We start from the raw sequence: 17,526 nt of genomic DNA, 5'->3' as shown, positions 1-17,526 counted from the left end.
TGCTGAATCCAGCGCCCCACAGGCCTCCAGATAATCTGCCCACTGTTACTGTGCCACTGTGGTGTCTCCCCTCAGCGGTAACTAAACTTTTGGACACAAAGAACGGAGTTGAGTTGCTCCGGCGACAGAGTTTGTTTACACCCATTTCATTTGAGCCCTTGCAGTGAAATAATACTCTGGAACAAACTGCTCAACCCAGGCTCCCGTCTGACTGTTCCGTTGTCCTCCCACATCCCTCCCTCCCTCCCTCCCTCCCTCCCACTGGCCTGGCCGGTCCTCAATGAGGACATTTACAGTCGCCTGGCATTTCAAACCAGCCGGGGCCAACATGAAGAGAACAAATCTTGGAAAAATGTTGAAAGAATTGAGTGAATACAATGAATGAACAAACAGTTATAAATATACAGGCTCCCCTTCCAGGGCCTTGTTTACAACACGAGAAAACAGCCTGTACTTGTACAGTGGCAACTGACCTGTAGGAAGTGAGGCAAGAGCTCCAGAGCACAATCAGACTATTGTGATGTTTAGTTTCACTCTGCTGAGTACCATCATCACATGTGAGGATGTCCTGAGGTTACTGTGTGTGTGTGTGTGTGTGTCCCAGTGAAAGACGAGAAACGGGCATGAATAGAGACGAGAAAGGAGGTGGAGTGGGGGAAACTTGGAGCAAGTTGTACTGTGAGGGAGAGCGGACAGAGAGGAGGAAGCCACTATCTGCAAAATGCAGAGGAAACAAAGATAGGGACTGTGCTGGACGTCCAGATACAACAAAAAAAGGAACTTTTAAAGCTTGTATCGTGACAGCCATGGATGTTTTTTTAATGTGAGGAACTGGAGGCCGGATCAAAAAGGTAGATTATTATTCCACATCAGTTTCAGTTCGTCCTTTGCTTGTACAGTATTTACATGTTTTACTTTCAGATGTGATGGTTAAATGAAAAGGCACCGATGCAAATTCGTCGAATTCTCTGCTTATCAGTGACTGGAGATCACAGTGTCTGGCAGCTGTGCCAAGTTGTTTGTGCGGTAAAACCATGGGACGTCATAACAATTCATGGGTGTTCGACGGTTCACAAGTGGTGGTGTCGAGTGGTTTGTGTGGTCGGAAAGGAAAACCGTGACAAATCCACTCAACAGCTCACTGAGTTGTTTCCAGACAAGTCACATTTCAGTTTTTTAGCATTGAAACTGTATGGAATATATTATTCTCAGTATTAACCCCCCTTTAGCCAGGTTTTAGTCATATTATAATTTACTTATAAGAAGTCTTAACTAATGATTTTCTGGAATACAGCTTTAACAATAAAGTTTAAAAATCATTATGTGACTGCCTTGAAATATTAATATATATGTATAGTTGTAAATTATGAGATAGTATCTAGAATATCATTAGAATAATGAGAAACTGTGACTGTTACTATAGTGATAAAGTGTGTTATTTTTATAAAAATCTCTCACGTGATGTTCTTAACAATGATTTAGTCCACATGATATTTTAAATTAGATTGGCAACACATAGCGTCTATACCATATTGACTCTCCATAAGCCTCATATCGTGAAAAGAAAGAATATGTTGATTTTGTACAGTTTATTTTAACAAAAAAAACAACAATCCAATCGAATCAAATTTAACTTTTTGTATCCAACACTTGTAAAGTACTTTAAAACAACCACAGTGGTCCAAAGTGCACAGAATAATAAATAAAAGACATAGAAGCTCACACGAGGTGATAAGACACATCTAAAACAACTACAACAAAATAATTATGAGCAATCTTATGCATAATACCTCAGAAATAGATCATAAAAATTTACTGTGTTTGTATGTTAGTTGTAGTGGTTTGTGGTTTAAATGGATGCATGGAAAAGTATCTTCTAAAATTCATAATAAAGGTTTAAAGAGACATTTCACAGCCTTAAATACACATTTCCCAAATTCAAACGAGAAATATATGTTCATAAGATTGTTTATGAATTTGTCAAAGAAATGACCCCGACGTGATTTGAACACGCAACCTTCTGATCTGGAGTCAGACGCGCTACCGTTGCGCCACGAGGTCTGCTGATGAAATACGGATGGCAAAACTTAATTTAATATTAAACTATATAGAATGTAACGTGTTGATTAATATTTCTGTTCGCTTGTACGTTTCATGTCATCATCGAACCCGTGTCTCGTCTACTTCTCCAGCTTTAACGCAGGACACCGACACTTCCTGTGCGTCACTTCCTGGCTGTTTTTGATTTGGCTTTTTCGCGCGGTTTCGTTGATTCGAAACGCGTCTCTTAGTTTTCACATAAACGACGAGTAAAAGGTGACTTTACAGCGCTGCTGGTGGAGTTTTGTCTGTCGCACTGTACTGTAGCAGTGCACTGTACTGTGGAGTTAAAGTGTCGCTGTGGTTCCTTCTCGTAAAATGTTGTGGCATGATGATTCTGTCAATCGGTCACTAGATGGCGCAGTTTGACAGCGATTCGATTCTACAAACCCAGGCTTGATGAGCTACGGAGGCCCTTGATAGTAATAATAATAATAACAATACTAGGATTATAATATCATTTTTGAGGGGGGATTTCACTTAAGACTTGTGTGTATACTTTAAATAATATGGATAGAATTAAGTTGTGATTAATTTGAAATATGCATCTCATATACCTATTGAAAACAATGTAAGGTGTTGCAGAAATAGCAGTTACATTTTGTGTTTGCATTATTTGCTCTAAATTCTGCAAGATTAATAAGTGAAATTATAGATTTTGTATTACTGAGATTTGTGATTTTAATTCAAATATGCTCAATTAGTTTGTAATTGAGTGAATTCAATTGTCTTTTGACCCCTACTGTTATTCTTCTCCTCAGGAACAGAGACGAGTATGTGCAGAATCTAAGGCATGGACTCGCTAACCTTTGACCCGCCTGCTCAAAGCAAAATGGACGGGTAAGTGATTTGTAAAAATCTGTCTGTTGTTAGATCAAAGTTATACAAGATGGTAACATCACCTTTTATAGCTGTAACGGTTATATTAGGCTCTGTTTTACATCATCATCACCACCATCATTTTCATAAACAGTCATTATATTCATCAGTAGCCTTAAAATAGAGCTGCTTGCTTCGTGTTGATGTCCCTCCTGCTCTGGCTGTCGCTGATCTGATTAGGCTGATTGCTGTGCTCTGCACTGATGAGCAGTTGGGTGATGTCAGGATCCATTGAGTTGTCTTTTTTACACTTTATTAAGGTACACATGACACTCAGTTTGAACTTCAGCCGCTCGTCTTGATCACTTTATCGTTATTTTAATGCACTGCAGTTGCTGCCATGTGATTATCTGATTAGAATTGTGTGTTAACAAGGAGTTAACATGGATGCCTAATAAAGTGGATAGTGTATTAGCCGTGCATCTAGCACACCAAAGCTTGATTTCCTTTTCTTCAGTTGAGGCATTTTTTGCATGTTTCTATCTGTGAAGGTTCTCAGTCATGCAGGTCTCTGTATCCTCAGAAGTGTACTGTAGATGCAGGCAACTGAACTTTGATGATGTTTCACCTCTCATCCAAGAGGCCTCTTCACTTCCTACATATCTTGTATGTACGGATATGTGCTGCATGCGATGGTGCATTTGGGACGTCTACTTTGTCCGGATGCTGAGTCAAGAGTCCGTCTATACCTGCGGGGGTTTCTGAACCGACACAGACGAGAGCTTCTGTGTTCTGCAGGTCAAGCAGGACTGATTCAGAGAGAGAGAGAGAGAGAGGGAGAGAGCAGCCATCTGCATGTTCTGCTGCACTGGATGCAGTCTCCATGGCAACATGGTGCTCCCGCAGCAAAATCCTGCGAAGATGGCTTGGCCCCCACCCCCTCACCCCCCCGCGCATGCACACAAGTGCTTCATAGAAGCTTGAGAGGACACACACACACACACAAACACACTCTCTCATTGATTATGAGTCCATTCATTAGGACGAATGTCTAACCAAAGTATTATCCCTAACCTTAACCATTACCAGTTAACTTTAACCGAACCACAATTCACATCTCAGCCCTAACTTAACAAGTTCCTCAGAATTGACATTCTGCCTCATTAGAACCAGGTTTTAGTCTCCACAAAGACTACTGGTCCTGACTAGGTCAGCATTTATGCCAGATAAGGTTTCTTCATTTTCTTTTCTTTTCCCCCTCAGCAATAGATTGTATGCATGATTGTAAGATTAAAAACAAACATCCATTATCATTGGGAAGAACTTGCCCTTCCACTTTTATCACCCTTTTTTTTTAAAAGCCCAGTGTCAAACTTGTCGGCCTATTGCCGTTGACATTTCCCGGCGAGGTTGTGTTCATTTAGATTCTCACCTGTCTCTTATGAAACATCAGCAGTTTTTGACAGGTTGAGCTTGTGTTATTTTCCTTGAACACACACACACACACACACAACAAAAAAGAGAGGTTAGATATGAAAGGAGGATTGAGAGTTGGGACTGAAAATTCTCTCTCTTTGTTGCCATATCCCCCTCACTCTGCTCAGCCCTTTCTCTATTGGACAATCCAGCCCCCTCCCATTTTCACACCAGCCACTCAGCTTATACAATCTCTCTCTCTTTCTCTCTCACACACACACATACATACTCTAAAGCCAGATTCCCATCTCTCTCTCTCACACACACACACACACACACACACACTCCCTGTCCCTGCCTGCCTCCTTTCCACTCTCTCTGCATGAGGTGCTGTTTTTCTGTGATGATGTTGGCTTTTGTGGACAGTTACTGCTCCCGCTGGAGGAGAGTGCGCTGAAAACTTCCTCTCGCTCACCTGTCAGGAACCTGCTGTAAGTAATTCCCATCATCCTCAGCTGTTCCCATGTCCACACCTTTTCCCTCCTCTTCAGCAAAGGGAGGGAGCATCCCTTACCTTCTCTCATGGGCCACACACACACACCTGATGGACGGATGAATACACACTGTGTGATAATGCAGTTGTGTGTGCGGCAGAGAATGTGTTTGTTTGACCTGCTCTTGGTGTCTGTGAGGTCAAGCTGACTCGGTTTATCGACAGGGTGGAGAGATGTGCTGATACTGCGGATTGATTGATTGATTGATTGATTGATTGATGCAAGTGTTGGTTGTGTGTCTACATTGAAGATTTCCTTCTGATGCAATCCATAATTTGATACTTTGTTTTTCCTGTTTTATTGTGGCCATCAAACGTTAAATGTGGTATGTCTACGTAGGAAACATTGAATATTAGGAATAAGAATAACTGTAAAAGTAGCACATATAGTATCTACTTTACCGTAAATAAATGCAAGGTAACTTGCTCTCAAAGTAATGCAAAAAAAATGTATTTTCTGCCAACACTATTTAAATATACTTTATACAGCTCATGTGATAATAATAATGATAATGATAATAATAATGATGATGATAATAATACTACTAATACTACTACTACTAATAATAATAATAATAATAATAATAATGATAGTAATAATAATAATAATAATAGTAATAATGATAATAATAATAGTAATGATAATAATGATACTACTACTACTAATAATAATAATAATAATAATGATAATAATAATAATAATAATGATAATAATAGTAATAATAATAACAATAATAATAATAATGATAATAATAGTAAATTGCATTCTCACTTCTGTTGCAGACTGGGAAGAAAACCCTGAGATATCATTTTATAACTTGATGCAAATAGTGTTTACACATATTTAATCATTCAGATAAGATCATTTGGACAATTTGTCTTTTATATTTAATAGAAAACAACACATTTCTGCCACTATACATCAATTGGATTTCATATAACTCAAATGATAGTAGGTGGAGATCATGTGTGATTTTTAACATGTGCACGTTTGCATATTTAGAAAACCTTGCAACACTCTTAGTTGCATAGCTGTACATGAAGTTTGAACCAGGGGCATCTCTGCTCTGCTTTGCTCTGCTTTGCTCTGCTTTGCTCTGCTGTCTGTGGGGGAAGTGGGGAGTGGAATGTCCAACTGGCATGGGAGGAATGTCACTGGAGCTGCACTGGGAGGGACGAAAGAGTCAAGAGAGCAGGGGATGTAAACTCAACTGTGAAAACACACGGAATGATTAACTGAGCGGTCACCACTTCAGTAACTACAGGATTTTCGGACTCATTTGTGTCCTAACTCTCTTGTAAGCGACTCGCTAAAGACGAGTGCTTATGTTATCAGAGAACTGTTGCACGGCTTGGATCATCAGCTCACTCCTGAATGAGGGAAACGTGTCATCTATGAATACACGTTACCCGTCGCACCATCCAAAGTACAAATTCCGTGCGTGAATGACTGATGCTTGGCCTGTTGTGTCTGCAAGCATCTGCCGTCATGACCTGTGAGTTGTGACAGCTGTTTGTGCAAAGTGAATGTGTGTGTCCCAGTGTGTCAAGGTGAACGTGTTGCCATGGGTAACAGCAACAGGGAAAATCTCTTGCTCTCTGCACGGTCAAGCAAATGTTTGTGCAGGTCTGTGTTTAGAAGTCCATGTTGCTTTCATGTAAACCCCAAGCGCCGTGTAAGTGCACTGGAGATTTCTCGATTTCTCCTACCGGGATGATTGGTATGACTTCATCTATGAATATGTTATGTTTTTGGTTGCCTGAAAAGTTCATCTCTGAGGATGATAAATCCAGATATGGATGAGTATTCAGGACTTTGAAAGACAGCACGTACTATTATGTCATACAGGTCTTTGCAATTGTGTAGTTTGATTGAAATCCGCGGGACAGTGAGCTGAGCGCTCTCTCTAGTTACCTATCGCTCTCTGCAGTAAAAGCTGAGTTGACTATTAAATAGCTTTGATTATTATCTAGCCTAGTTTAGACTCTTTCTGCTTTTTCTACGGCGCTCCAGTTTGTTTAAAAAAAGCTTCTGCAAACATGAACAGTGCTGTCAGTGGTTCAGTGCGCACTTTAAATCGTTGGAGATCGAGCAAGGTATCGCAGAACCTGTCAGACTGAGTGTGTCTGACCCTTGTAGTTCCCCCCCGTGCTTTTCACCAGTGTGGCAACAGAGGGAGCGGACATTATTCCAGAACGTCTGCAACTTTCTGATAAACGTCCCCTCATCCTACCCACAGATGTTGTCTGTTGGACCCATCCATCTGTCGTCTATGCTCGGTTTGAGCACGTTTTACGGCAGTGGTGCAACCCTGTCTTCTCTCAGGGGTTTGTTGCTGAACTGTTTTGGTATCCTGGGGCCCAACAGCTATCCACCATCTTTATTTGTGTTTCGGTTCCTATTTGGGACAAAGATTGCTGTGTCATAGCCACTGACGCTGTCTTCTTCTGACACTGTCACTTGTGTGTGACCGTACGTGTGTGGAGAAATGGCGCAGGTGTTCTTTTGTGCACGTTCAACCGCGCTCACTTTGGATCGTGCGGAGACGGCCATGTGGCGACAGCTCAGTCACTGAGCTGAGAGATGCAGCCGTCATGTCATGTTGGTTATATTTAGAATCATCCCTCGAGGGAGGAGGACTCAGTAATAGCACTGACCATATTATGTCATTTCCTTCACATTTCATAATGCTGCTTTTCCAAATTTGGTAAATATTTGTATCAGCCATTGAATAAGATGCTTTTTTTTTATAGAATAACATTACATTACAAACTGTATATGTGAGTAAATGACATGTTTATACCTGAAGCCAAATAGGAAGTGAAAATATATTGAATAGCCACCAGGGGGCGACTCTGAAGCCCATTTGAGTGGAAGTCTATGTGAAAATGTAATGGATAATGGTCTTAACTGCTAGTTTTAAGTCTTCTTTAATAAAAATCTTTTTTTTTAAATTAAATTACAAATGTCACGGTTTAAAAACAGCAATTCTGATTTCCTACGAGTCACATCACGACTAGTTTCCACTCGTCCCATAATCCTTAATCAGGAGAAATGTCTGCTGCTGGTTTTCAAACCTCTACAGTGGAACAGAGATGAGTGTATTGATGTTTCTGTTCATCATAGGCAGTGACAGTGGTGAGGTAAAGCTGCTCACTCTTGTGAATGATCGATTTGTTTTTCCTCATGCGCGTGTTACCGCAATGCTCCAGTGGTCACTGTCCTAATGGGAATTCTTGAACCAGTCATGTGTTGATGGTTCACTTCCAGATTTAGACACTGCGCTGTCTTCCAAATGGGTCTGTTTGGATGTGGTCTTTGCTTTTTCCCTGTATTAAAATATCAAAAACAATAAAAGAACCAGAAAATGTCCTGTGAGCTTTTGCCCATGTTTATGGTATAGTGTATTAACAATTTAAAATGAAGAAAAACAAAACGTTTTATTCAATAAAAAAAACAACAACAACATTGTAGTTGTACATGAACGTGTTAAATTTGAAATTTGAACAGTATAAAACTAAATGTACTATGTGCAGGCGTTTGACCACACGTAGACGTCCAACTTCTCAGCTTTCGTGTAATTACGGTATCCCTTTTTCCCCCCATTGAAAATAAAGGTGAGAAGCAAAATGTAGGCTATGGAGATTGTGTGGCGGTACCATGAGGAAATCCTGATGTCCTTGTTGTCCTTGTATGCTTTTGTTTTGGTGCATATGTGTGGACACAGGCACTTCCTGTGACACATTCCCGTGCAGCTTGTCTCACGTCGGGCAAACTGATCATTTTAGCCACACTCATGTCCGTCGGTCATCCATTACATCATTCTCTCCAGAGAGAAGCCTGGTCGGTCAGCACACAGGAGTCCCTGCCTTTATAGCTCTATAGACTATTATAATATACCATAGGATACTATAGGACTTAATCAGCTTAAAGTGACGCGTCAACTTCAACATGAACAAATGTCAGATCATCAAAGACGCTCGCACAGTGTTGATTCAGCCTCTTAGTTCCGCATGAGTCTCTCTGTGTCTGTGGTGACACAGAGTGACTGACAGCGTTCTCTATAACGCGGGGAATTTCTGAACCGCAGCTCGACTTAAAATGGAATAGAAAAATTGCAATTTGATTCTTCAGCTTTACTTTAATTTTGGGGGTCGTTTCAAGGGCGGATTTAATTACATTAGAAGGGCTTTCTGTTAATGAAAATCTGCCGACCCTGTCGTCATTTAAAAAACAAATGATGTCTGCTTAAAATGTGCAGCAAAGGGGGGAAAAGCATGTAAAAATGTATTTCATCTCCTCTTTCAGTCATCGTTGTCTGAAGGTCGTTGGAGCAAAATGGCATGTCGTGCTCTTTTTCTTCTGCTGTGCCTCTTACGCAACACAGTGATACCGAGAGCTGCAATCATTAATTGATTACTAAATCATCGCTAAGCTATTTGATATTTTGGCTTTTTAGATATATATTATATTTTCTGCTTTATTTTCTCCATATATATATATATATATATATATATATATATATATATATATATATATATATATATATATAGAAAATATAAAAATATCATTAACACTGAATCATTTTGGTCTGTGGACAAAGTGGACAAGACACAGAGGAACGTCGTCATTTTAATTTCTCATAATTTTCTGACATTTTATGGACTAACGACTAATTGATCAATTGAGAGAATAATCATCAGATTATTCGATTATGTCACTAACCGTAAATTGGAGGCCTAACCGTCATCTAAACTACTCACATTGACTCAAACATCTACGTCACTGTGTTCTGGTTTTGTCGTGAACTTGCTGTTCATGTTACTATTTGTTTAGCTCGGGGTTCCATTCCTTAAGTTATTTAAAGAAACACATTATTTCAGGATCAGCTCCTTCTGCCCTGTGGCACGTGCTCTTCTTTCAGTGAGCAGTGATTGCAGAGGAAGAACGACGATGGAGAGTATGTGAAAAATGACATTATTTAATCTGTAGATGTGATTTCTGAAGTGTGGATTATAATCGCTGTATTTCTTTTATCTAATGTTTTCTGGGGGGTTATGCTGACAGAATTCTCCCAAATTTGGACTGATATCAAGATGAGAATTTGCACCATGATCTCCGGGACGTGTGTGTTTGTCTCTGTCTGAGCTGCTGTGGCATCTGTTTCTCAAAGCTCAGCGGAGTCGAGCTGCTGTCGACGAAAGGCAATCGCCGCTTAATGAACTCGTTATTTACAACAGAGTGAATGTGATGTGGTTTTATGAGTGCGGTGGTCACGGGGGAAAACAAAAAAACGTTTGTGGTCAATTTCCGAGCTGTAAGCTTTATTAATGACGTCAGAGGACATGTTTTGGTTCTCAGAAACTTATTAAATGCAGTAAAAGTAAAAAAATGACAAAGACCTGTTTCACATTTAAATGTGTAAAAGTATTTCACCTTTAGTTCATTATTTTTGATCTTAAATACATTAGTGCGCTGCAGTGCAGACACAAAATGCAAGATTTAGGTGAAATTCTTTCTGGAAAAACCAACAAAAAAACAATTTATGCTCACACACCTGCTTCCCCCGAGGCCAGCTGTGGCGTCGACTGACAGCAGCTGCTACGGCATCTGAAAGGAAGCGTCAGTATTTCCATCAATCCCATCAATCAGTCAGTCATTTGCAGGCGGGCGTGTTTGGTATAAGCTGCAAAAACACGTCTCACGTGCTCACAACAGCCGCTGCGTATTCTCAAATGGCCTTCTGTGTATGTATGGTGGATATGTGATGTGTTTGCAAGAGCAGATATTTGGTATTTTCTCAAAAAACACAAACCAAAGTTGTTTTTTTCATTCTCAAAGCTTCAATGTGCAACTTTTGGGGATTTTTTTTAGCTGTTGCTCATGTTATTATTCCGCCTTCTTTGGTCTTTATGAACAGAAACTAAGTTACATGATGTTTATTAAGGAGCATTCGTGTGTAAACACTGGCAGTATGTATATATCTACATATATATATATACGTATATATATATATATATATATATATATACATATGTATATATATACACACATATATATACATATAGATATATACATACAGTTGTGTATTCACAACAATCACACTCCAACTTCTTTACAGATGCTTTACTCGCTCAGTGTTACGGCGACACGTGATCGACGCGTGCAGCCCCACAGAGAAGCACTGGGAGCGTCGTGTGCGGCCTTAAATCAGCAACTGTGTGCCGTGAACTCATTTGGCAGTGGCTCAAATTGAACGTCGGAACATTTGCTGGCATTTAAAAGTCAAGCCCTGCCGTCGTAACTTTGACGACGCACATTTCAAAACCTTACTGTGCCGTCGGCGTGTAAAAAGAATCCGATTGATGAGTGAACGATGGAAGCAAGGACGAGCTTGTGTAAATGTTAAACATGTGGCTTCTTCTTGAGTGCCTTGGAGTCATTACTATGCTGGTCATCCAAGGATGCCGGCTCTTGTTCACAGTGTGTGTGTGTGTGTGCAGCTCTGAGCACGTGCCTGCATGAAGGGGATGAGAACTGATAGCTCTATATATAGACGTATATGTATGTGGAGGCTTAAGACTGAAGTGTGCAGGGGGGAACTGAAGCCTGCTGAGCATACTAACAAGGGCTACACATGCAGGCCCATGCAAACACACCGTCTATTATACTCTTATTTATGTCTTTATAGGGACCAAATGTGAGGTATGTGTGTGGGTGTGTGTGCGATAATTTGATCTAAAGAGAAGGAGGTCGCTGGGTTTGACTCTTTGTGAAGACCTGCGTGAGTTATAGATCGAACAGCGTGAGGACACTCTGGGAAGGTGAGAACGTTTCGGCCGTCCTCGCAACTTAAAGGGATAGTTCAGGCTTTTTAAGAGTGTGAGAGTACGAGGTATTGACACATTATCAACACTACTTTTTTTAGCCAAACGTGCCACTGTTCCCATGAACCAGCCTGGGACTCAAGACACTTGCACTCCCAGGAGAGACATGACATAACGTTCAATCTGCACCTGCTTAAATCCACGATATATTAAGAATATGTGTGCAGCCTTTTGCATATGTGAAAAACAGACGTTTGCAAACCTGTTCCAAAGTTAAGTAAAGAAAAAGGGATCACATGTGATCATCTTCAACACTTCAGTGTTTGAAATCCTTTGATTTGGTTCGAACCAAATGACTCAAACTTACCAAATAACCATCTCAACTAAATGCTGAAACCTTTAACTTAACTTAACCCCAACCCTAACCACAAGTCTAACCCCAGCCAAAATGTCCTTACTTTCCCGAAATGTCTTCGCTTCCAATGGTTTATGTGCCAAAATGCGACAAAATGGTCCTCACAGGTCTTTCTCAGAGGGGACACGTCTGTAGCTTCTTACCTTATTCTTAAGCATCACAACTAAATGCCTCATCTAAACCTTTAACTTAACCCTAACCCTAAAACGAGACAATCAATGGTGTCACAGTACAGTGTTCCAAAGTCCATAAAGAAAAACAGTGAAAAACAGTTTTCTCATTGGCACACAGGAGTTGTTGATCCATCGCTGCCTCGATCAATATGATCACATGTGATTATCTGCAACACTTCAGTGTTTCAAATCCACTGATTGGTTCCAACGACTCAAACTTACAAAACACGGCAGCAAGATAACAGTGCTTATCGTCTTTTTGGACATTGGCGCAGGAGAGCTTAAAGGTTTGTATAAGGTTAGGGTTAAAGGTCCAGTGTGTAATCATGTGAATTTGCCAGAAATCGTTGTATGAATTGTTGTTTTTCATTCACCCCAGAATGAGCCTTTTATACACGGGTTCTCCAACACACTTGGAAGGGCAGCGCGAGGTGAGGGATTAGCTCCAACGTGCAGCTTCACCAGCACCTGTTGCTGAATCGTACACGCTGTACCTTTTTAAAGTGGTTCGGATCGTTGTCTCCGCTGTTGAGAACGAACCACGGCGTCTTAAGTCTTCAAGTTCAACATGAAAGGCATACGTGACTCGCTGTGATTTATTAATCCCTGCCTGAGGAGGGTCTGGATTTTCTTGCTGGATATTATGAGGAACATCACTATCATTACTTTCACTGCGGATATTGTTCTACCTCTGTGTGACCCTGGGGCAGAACAGTTTGTTTTGGGAGTTGATGTTGCATAATGAAGGCACACAGCTAACTGCTGCCTCAGTGCTGCTGGGTCCCATTAGATTCTGTGTACTAGTTGCCGGAGAATCACCGCGGATGCCACTGGTGGTTCGCCGTCTTCCAATTTAATAACTGCCGGGGTTGTGTACTGCGGTATGAAACTGTTGATTCAGCAGGAAACGCGGCACTTAACCAATAATGCTGTCAAATGCTCACTGTAGCGATGACAAAAGGCTGCTCACGCTGCACAGAGCGCTGCATCGGGTGTATTGTTCATGACAGATAACCTCCCTCCAATCACGTATTGTGGAGCATGAAAACAAGACGCCCTGTAAGTCGCAATGTCTTTGTGGGATGTTGATGTGATTTGGAAGAACGATGTGGTGATTAATCATGTCCAGCAATTGTTTGACAGGTTTCAAAAAAACAAAAAAGTTTCAAAAAAACTGTTTCATAATAAACTAAACGGAGTCAGTTTTGTCATTTTCTGTATCGTGTTTTCATTGTTGGCCTGCGAGTTGCAGCTTTGATGGGATTTTGGAGAAGGTGTGCGTGGGTGTGGAGGAAAAGCAGAGCCCGGAAGCGAGGGAGGAGGAACGGATGACATGGACTCAATCTGCACAGATTAACTGAGTTGTTGTTTTTTTCGGTCAGAAAATCCTCACCTCTTCCTCCACATTAATCTCCGACCTTTTCACAAGGACGGCTCATTTTAGAGATTGGGAACAAAATCAGATCAGATCTTTTACTTGAAAATCAGAGTCACTATCCTCTCTTCAGGGGCATGACTTAATCACTTCATGTGTGCAATTTCATACGATAACGCTCGTAGACGAGGAGACATATGTTACGCATTCTCATTTTTTAAGGTGACATCATGAATTATGTAACTCTGTTACGTTTGGCTGCTCTGCTCTGCATGTGTGTGTGCGTGAACTGGTGTGTCTTTGTGAGGACCATTTTTGGGAAAGTGAGGACATCTCGTGCGTCCACGCTTTCTGTCATGTCTTAAAAGGGCAGTTTATGGCTTAAGACCTGGATTTAGGGTTCGGCTTAGTGTAAGCTCTGTGTCAGGGCTAGGCATTTAGTTGCGATGGTTAAGGGGAGGGGTAAGGGGGCGACAGAATGCAAGTGTCCTCACTGAGATAGATGTACAAAACATGGATGAAGATCTTTGTGAGGAGCATTTTGTAGCATAAAACATTGGAAGTGAAGACATTTTTGGAAAATAAGGACATTCTGTTCCTCACATTCTGTCATGTTAGTTAAGTTAAGGGTTTAGGTCAATTCAATTCCATTTTATTTGTATAGCGCCAAATCTTAACATATATTATCTTATCTTGCATAAACACTGACCTGTTTAAACCATTTCTGGTTAAATTTGGGACTAGGATTTGAATTGTAGTTAGGATCTAGTCTAAGGTTATGGTTAAGGATTAACTGATTATGGTTAAGGTTAAGGATAATAATAAGGTGAGGCTGTCCAATTGAGTGGAAGTCAGTGGGAGTCCTTGAAAGGATACGTGTTTGCATGTGTGTGTGTGTACTGGTTAAGTAATTACACATCTTTTCATCATAGTAACTGAAAACCAGATGATCCACATGCTAAAATAAGAGTCGCCCGTCAGCTGCTCTTCCACTGAGACGCATTCAGTGTTCTATAAGTTCTATAAGTTCTATAGAAGGTTCTATAAGACACAACATCACTCAACTTAAATAATGACAGATCCAGGTATGCGATACAACACCGTGGACTCAGTTTGTCCTGTTTCCAGCTGTGACAAATGGACTTTTCCCTCGCCGTCTTCCTGTCAGTCTCTACCTCCTTCTGCCTCTGGCTCAGGACACATTGTTGGCCGATGACGCAACCGCTCTCCATAGTTAGAGTTTCCCCAGCCAATCGGAGGCAGAGCAGTAGGAGGGTGTCCAGTCAGCTCGTGCTTGTAAACAGCTCTGACAGTAGGAGGGACTTTCAATTTACAGTCCCACCCTCTGCTGTCGTGCCCCGCTCAGCTTTTTTATGTGCTGTATGGAAAAGGGGAAAAACCAGAGGAGGGAAAAGGGAGAGTGGTCAGTGGAGCTGAAGGGAGAAGCAAGAGAGGGAAGTGAGTCTGAAAACATGAAGCAGGGCGTGTGCTGATTCTTCAGTGGAGCACTGATCTAACACACAGCTGCCATGGAGACTTCTGGACTGATCTTCTCCCCTCTTCTGACAGTAGGTCGTCTTCCTGTCAACTCCGTGTGTGTGTGTGTGTGTGTCCATATGTTCATGCAGTACATGTATGACTTTGTGAGCTCAGCTGTCAACAGAGCAAAAGTGTGTGAGAGTGTGTCCAAGCTGTCAACACGTAGTCATTGATGCTGTACAGGTGCATGACAGTGAGCAGAGAGCAGGTGCTGGGCTGGGCCAGAATCTGGTGATATAAGACATATTTGTTTTCCCCCTAAATAGAATATTTTAAGAAAAACAGCAAAGTGATTAAAACAAGAGTTCCGATTGTTTAAGCTTCTTAAATGTGAGTATTTTCTTCATTTCTTTGCTCTGGATAACAAAGAAATCATTAAAAGTGAATCATTTTGGTTTGTGATTTTCTGATATTTTAAGGACCAAACGATTCATCAATTAATCGACAGATTAATCGATTATGAAAAACAATCGTTAGTTGCAGCTCTAGTAAATATACAGTTTTCTGGAGTGCAGTCAGCGGAGTAGAAGAAGGAGTAAAGAGTCTGCTGCCAACTAGTGGTTGAAGACTTAAAACAACACTGATTCTGATTTATTGATTCAAGTATGATAAAATGAAATATGGCAATGTTGTGTTTTGCCGATATTTCCTCTTACTCCTCTACTCACTACGCTCTCTGTCTCTTGCTGTCCCCCTGATGAGGACGCTTTTTAATTCCCTGTATTTTTCCATGTGTGCGTCACGATGCACACATCGGCCGTGAGGATCCTGTTGCACACACGAGGTTTCAGAGACAAAGAAAGTGAGAGAAAGAATACGATTACTTTGTATCCCATTAAGCCGGCGATGAATAGACTCATTGTGTGTCGCCTTCACGAGTGTTAGCTCGTTGTCTCACACGCACACACACACACAAACAGGCTGCGGCCAATGCAGTAACACACAAACATTAGAGCTTTGCATGCTGTAATCCTGAGAGTTTGGGGAAATCACTCAGGCTGCAGTCTGTTATTACTGCATGTGTAATTGCCAGAGGGAGAATTATGACACGTTTAATGTTGATGGCATTTGGTGACAGTTCCCTGCAGCCTTGCGTCCTCTCACACGTCATGTGTGAAGCTCCCCTGCAGTCCGACCTGGGCTTGGCCTAATCTCACATTTGCTGCTGCTGGCTGTAACTGTCAAAAAATCTTCAAAACATTCCTTTTCTTATGTTCTTTAACTTGCCAAGCCTGTCAGTTAAGTGGAGATGGTGACTTTAACACCTCAAAGTCATAAAACTAAGTGTTTTGCAAGTGAAAGCCAGACCAATAGTCTCCCTCACCTCATTATGGCTGTAAAATATACCATAAAGTAAGATTTTGTCGTTCTTTGTGTGACATTAACCTGAAACTAAAAGTTCCCTTGTGCCAACATGTGAAATGAAGTTCAAAATGTTGTTATTTTTTCCATTTTCTTTGATGGAGACTGAGCAGATGGTTCTCTTTTTCTTCATCCCACTCTTTTAAGTGAATTCCAATTTGGGATTTTTCCATTTAGGAATCCTGTTTACCGTCACCACCCAAAATAAGTGCCTTCACAAATATAAATGGACGCCAGCCTCAACACTGCCCAGCACTCCTAAGACCATCGCTGTTATTTTAGTGTCACTGTCATCGCTTATGCCACCAATACACGTCTAAATTTAGACCCACGTCATCACAGAGGGAGAAAGGGAGTGTGAGAACTTATAAGTATTCATTTACTTTGTCCCGCAGTTGACCCTTTCTTTAAATCGTCTTTAATTCAGGAGACATTCAAGCCTTAAGACAACCAGATATGCATGAAGTGCCGCGTTTAAGCTCAGGATTTGAACTGAACAATGCATATTTGGATTCTGGCAAAACAGAAGCTACTAAACAACGAATCATTTTCATTAGACACCTGAGTGTTTCTCACCGGAGAGTTGTGTGGTTGTTGGCTTAAGATGTGACCTTTACTCTCCTGGTACAGAGACTGTGTATCACTGAATCCTCTTAGCAACGACTGGAAAGATACAGCTTGGCCTGTACCCACTATGTGTGTGTGTGTATCAGTTAGGGCTGCAACAGTTATTCTATTATTAATTTTGTTAATTTAAACAAGCTTTCTGATTTTTCAGCGTCTTAAATGTGACTATTTTTCTGGTTTCTTTGCTCCATTTGACTGAAAAAGGTACAAACCATAAAACAAAAACAAACATTAGAACAAGTATATCGAAAGCTCTGACTGTGTGCAAAAAATATGCATTGTCATTCATAAAAGCAGTTGGACCTCGTTGTATCTTATA

At 40.9% G+C, this 17,526-nt stretch overlaps 1 protein-coding gene and 1 non-coding gene across 5 annotated transcripts in view; one reads left to right on the top strand and one right to left on the bottom strand.

Annotated features, from left to right (window-relative positions):
- The first annotated feature begins 414 nt into the window (after positions 1–414).
- Positions 415–17,526, top strand: part of trim3b (tripartite motif containing 3b) — a 50,716-nt gene continuing 33,604 nt past the window's right edge. Inside the window, exons 1-2 of one of the 4 annotated variants that reach the window (XM_044041505.1) lie at positions 415–851; positions 2,862–2,940. The gene's annotated coding sequence lies outside the window, so the exon portion shown is untranslated. Of the gene's footprint in view, positions 852–2,861; positions 2,941–4,665; positions 4,827–14,962; positions 15,248–17,526 lie in introns of those variants that run through there. The other 3 variants (XM_044041506.1, XM_044041504.1, XM_044041507.1) reach the window with 3 other exon arrangements.
- Positions 1,990–2,061, bottom strand: trnaw-cca. Its single transcript has one exon. It is a non-coding gene; the product is annotated as a tRNA-Trp (tRNA).

Source organism: Solea senegalensis, linkage group LG13 (genome assembly GCF_019176455.1).
Source record: "Solea senegalensis isolate Sse05_10M linkage group LG13, IFAPA_SoseM_1, whole genome shotgun sequence".
Classification (NCBI taxonomy): Eukaryota; Metazoa; Chordata; class Actinopteri; order Pleuronectiformes; family Soleidae; genus Solea; species Solea senegalensis.
The sequence above is the reverse complement of the archived record's forward strand: the minus strand, read 5'-3'. Positions and strand labels throughout refer to the sequence as shown.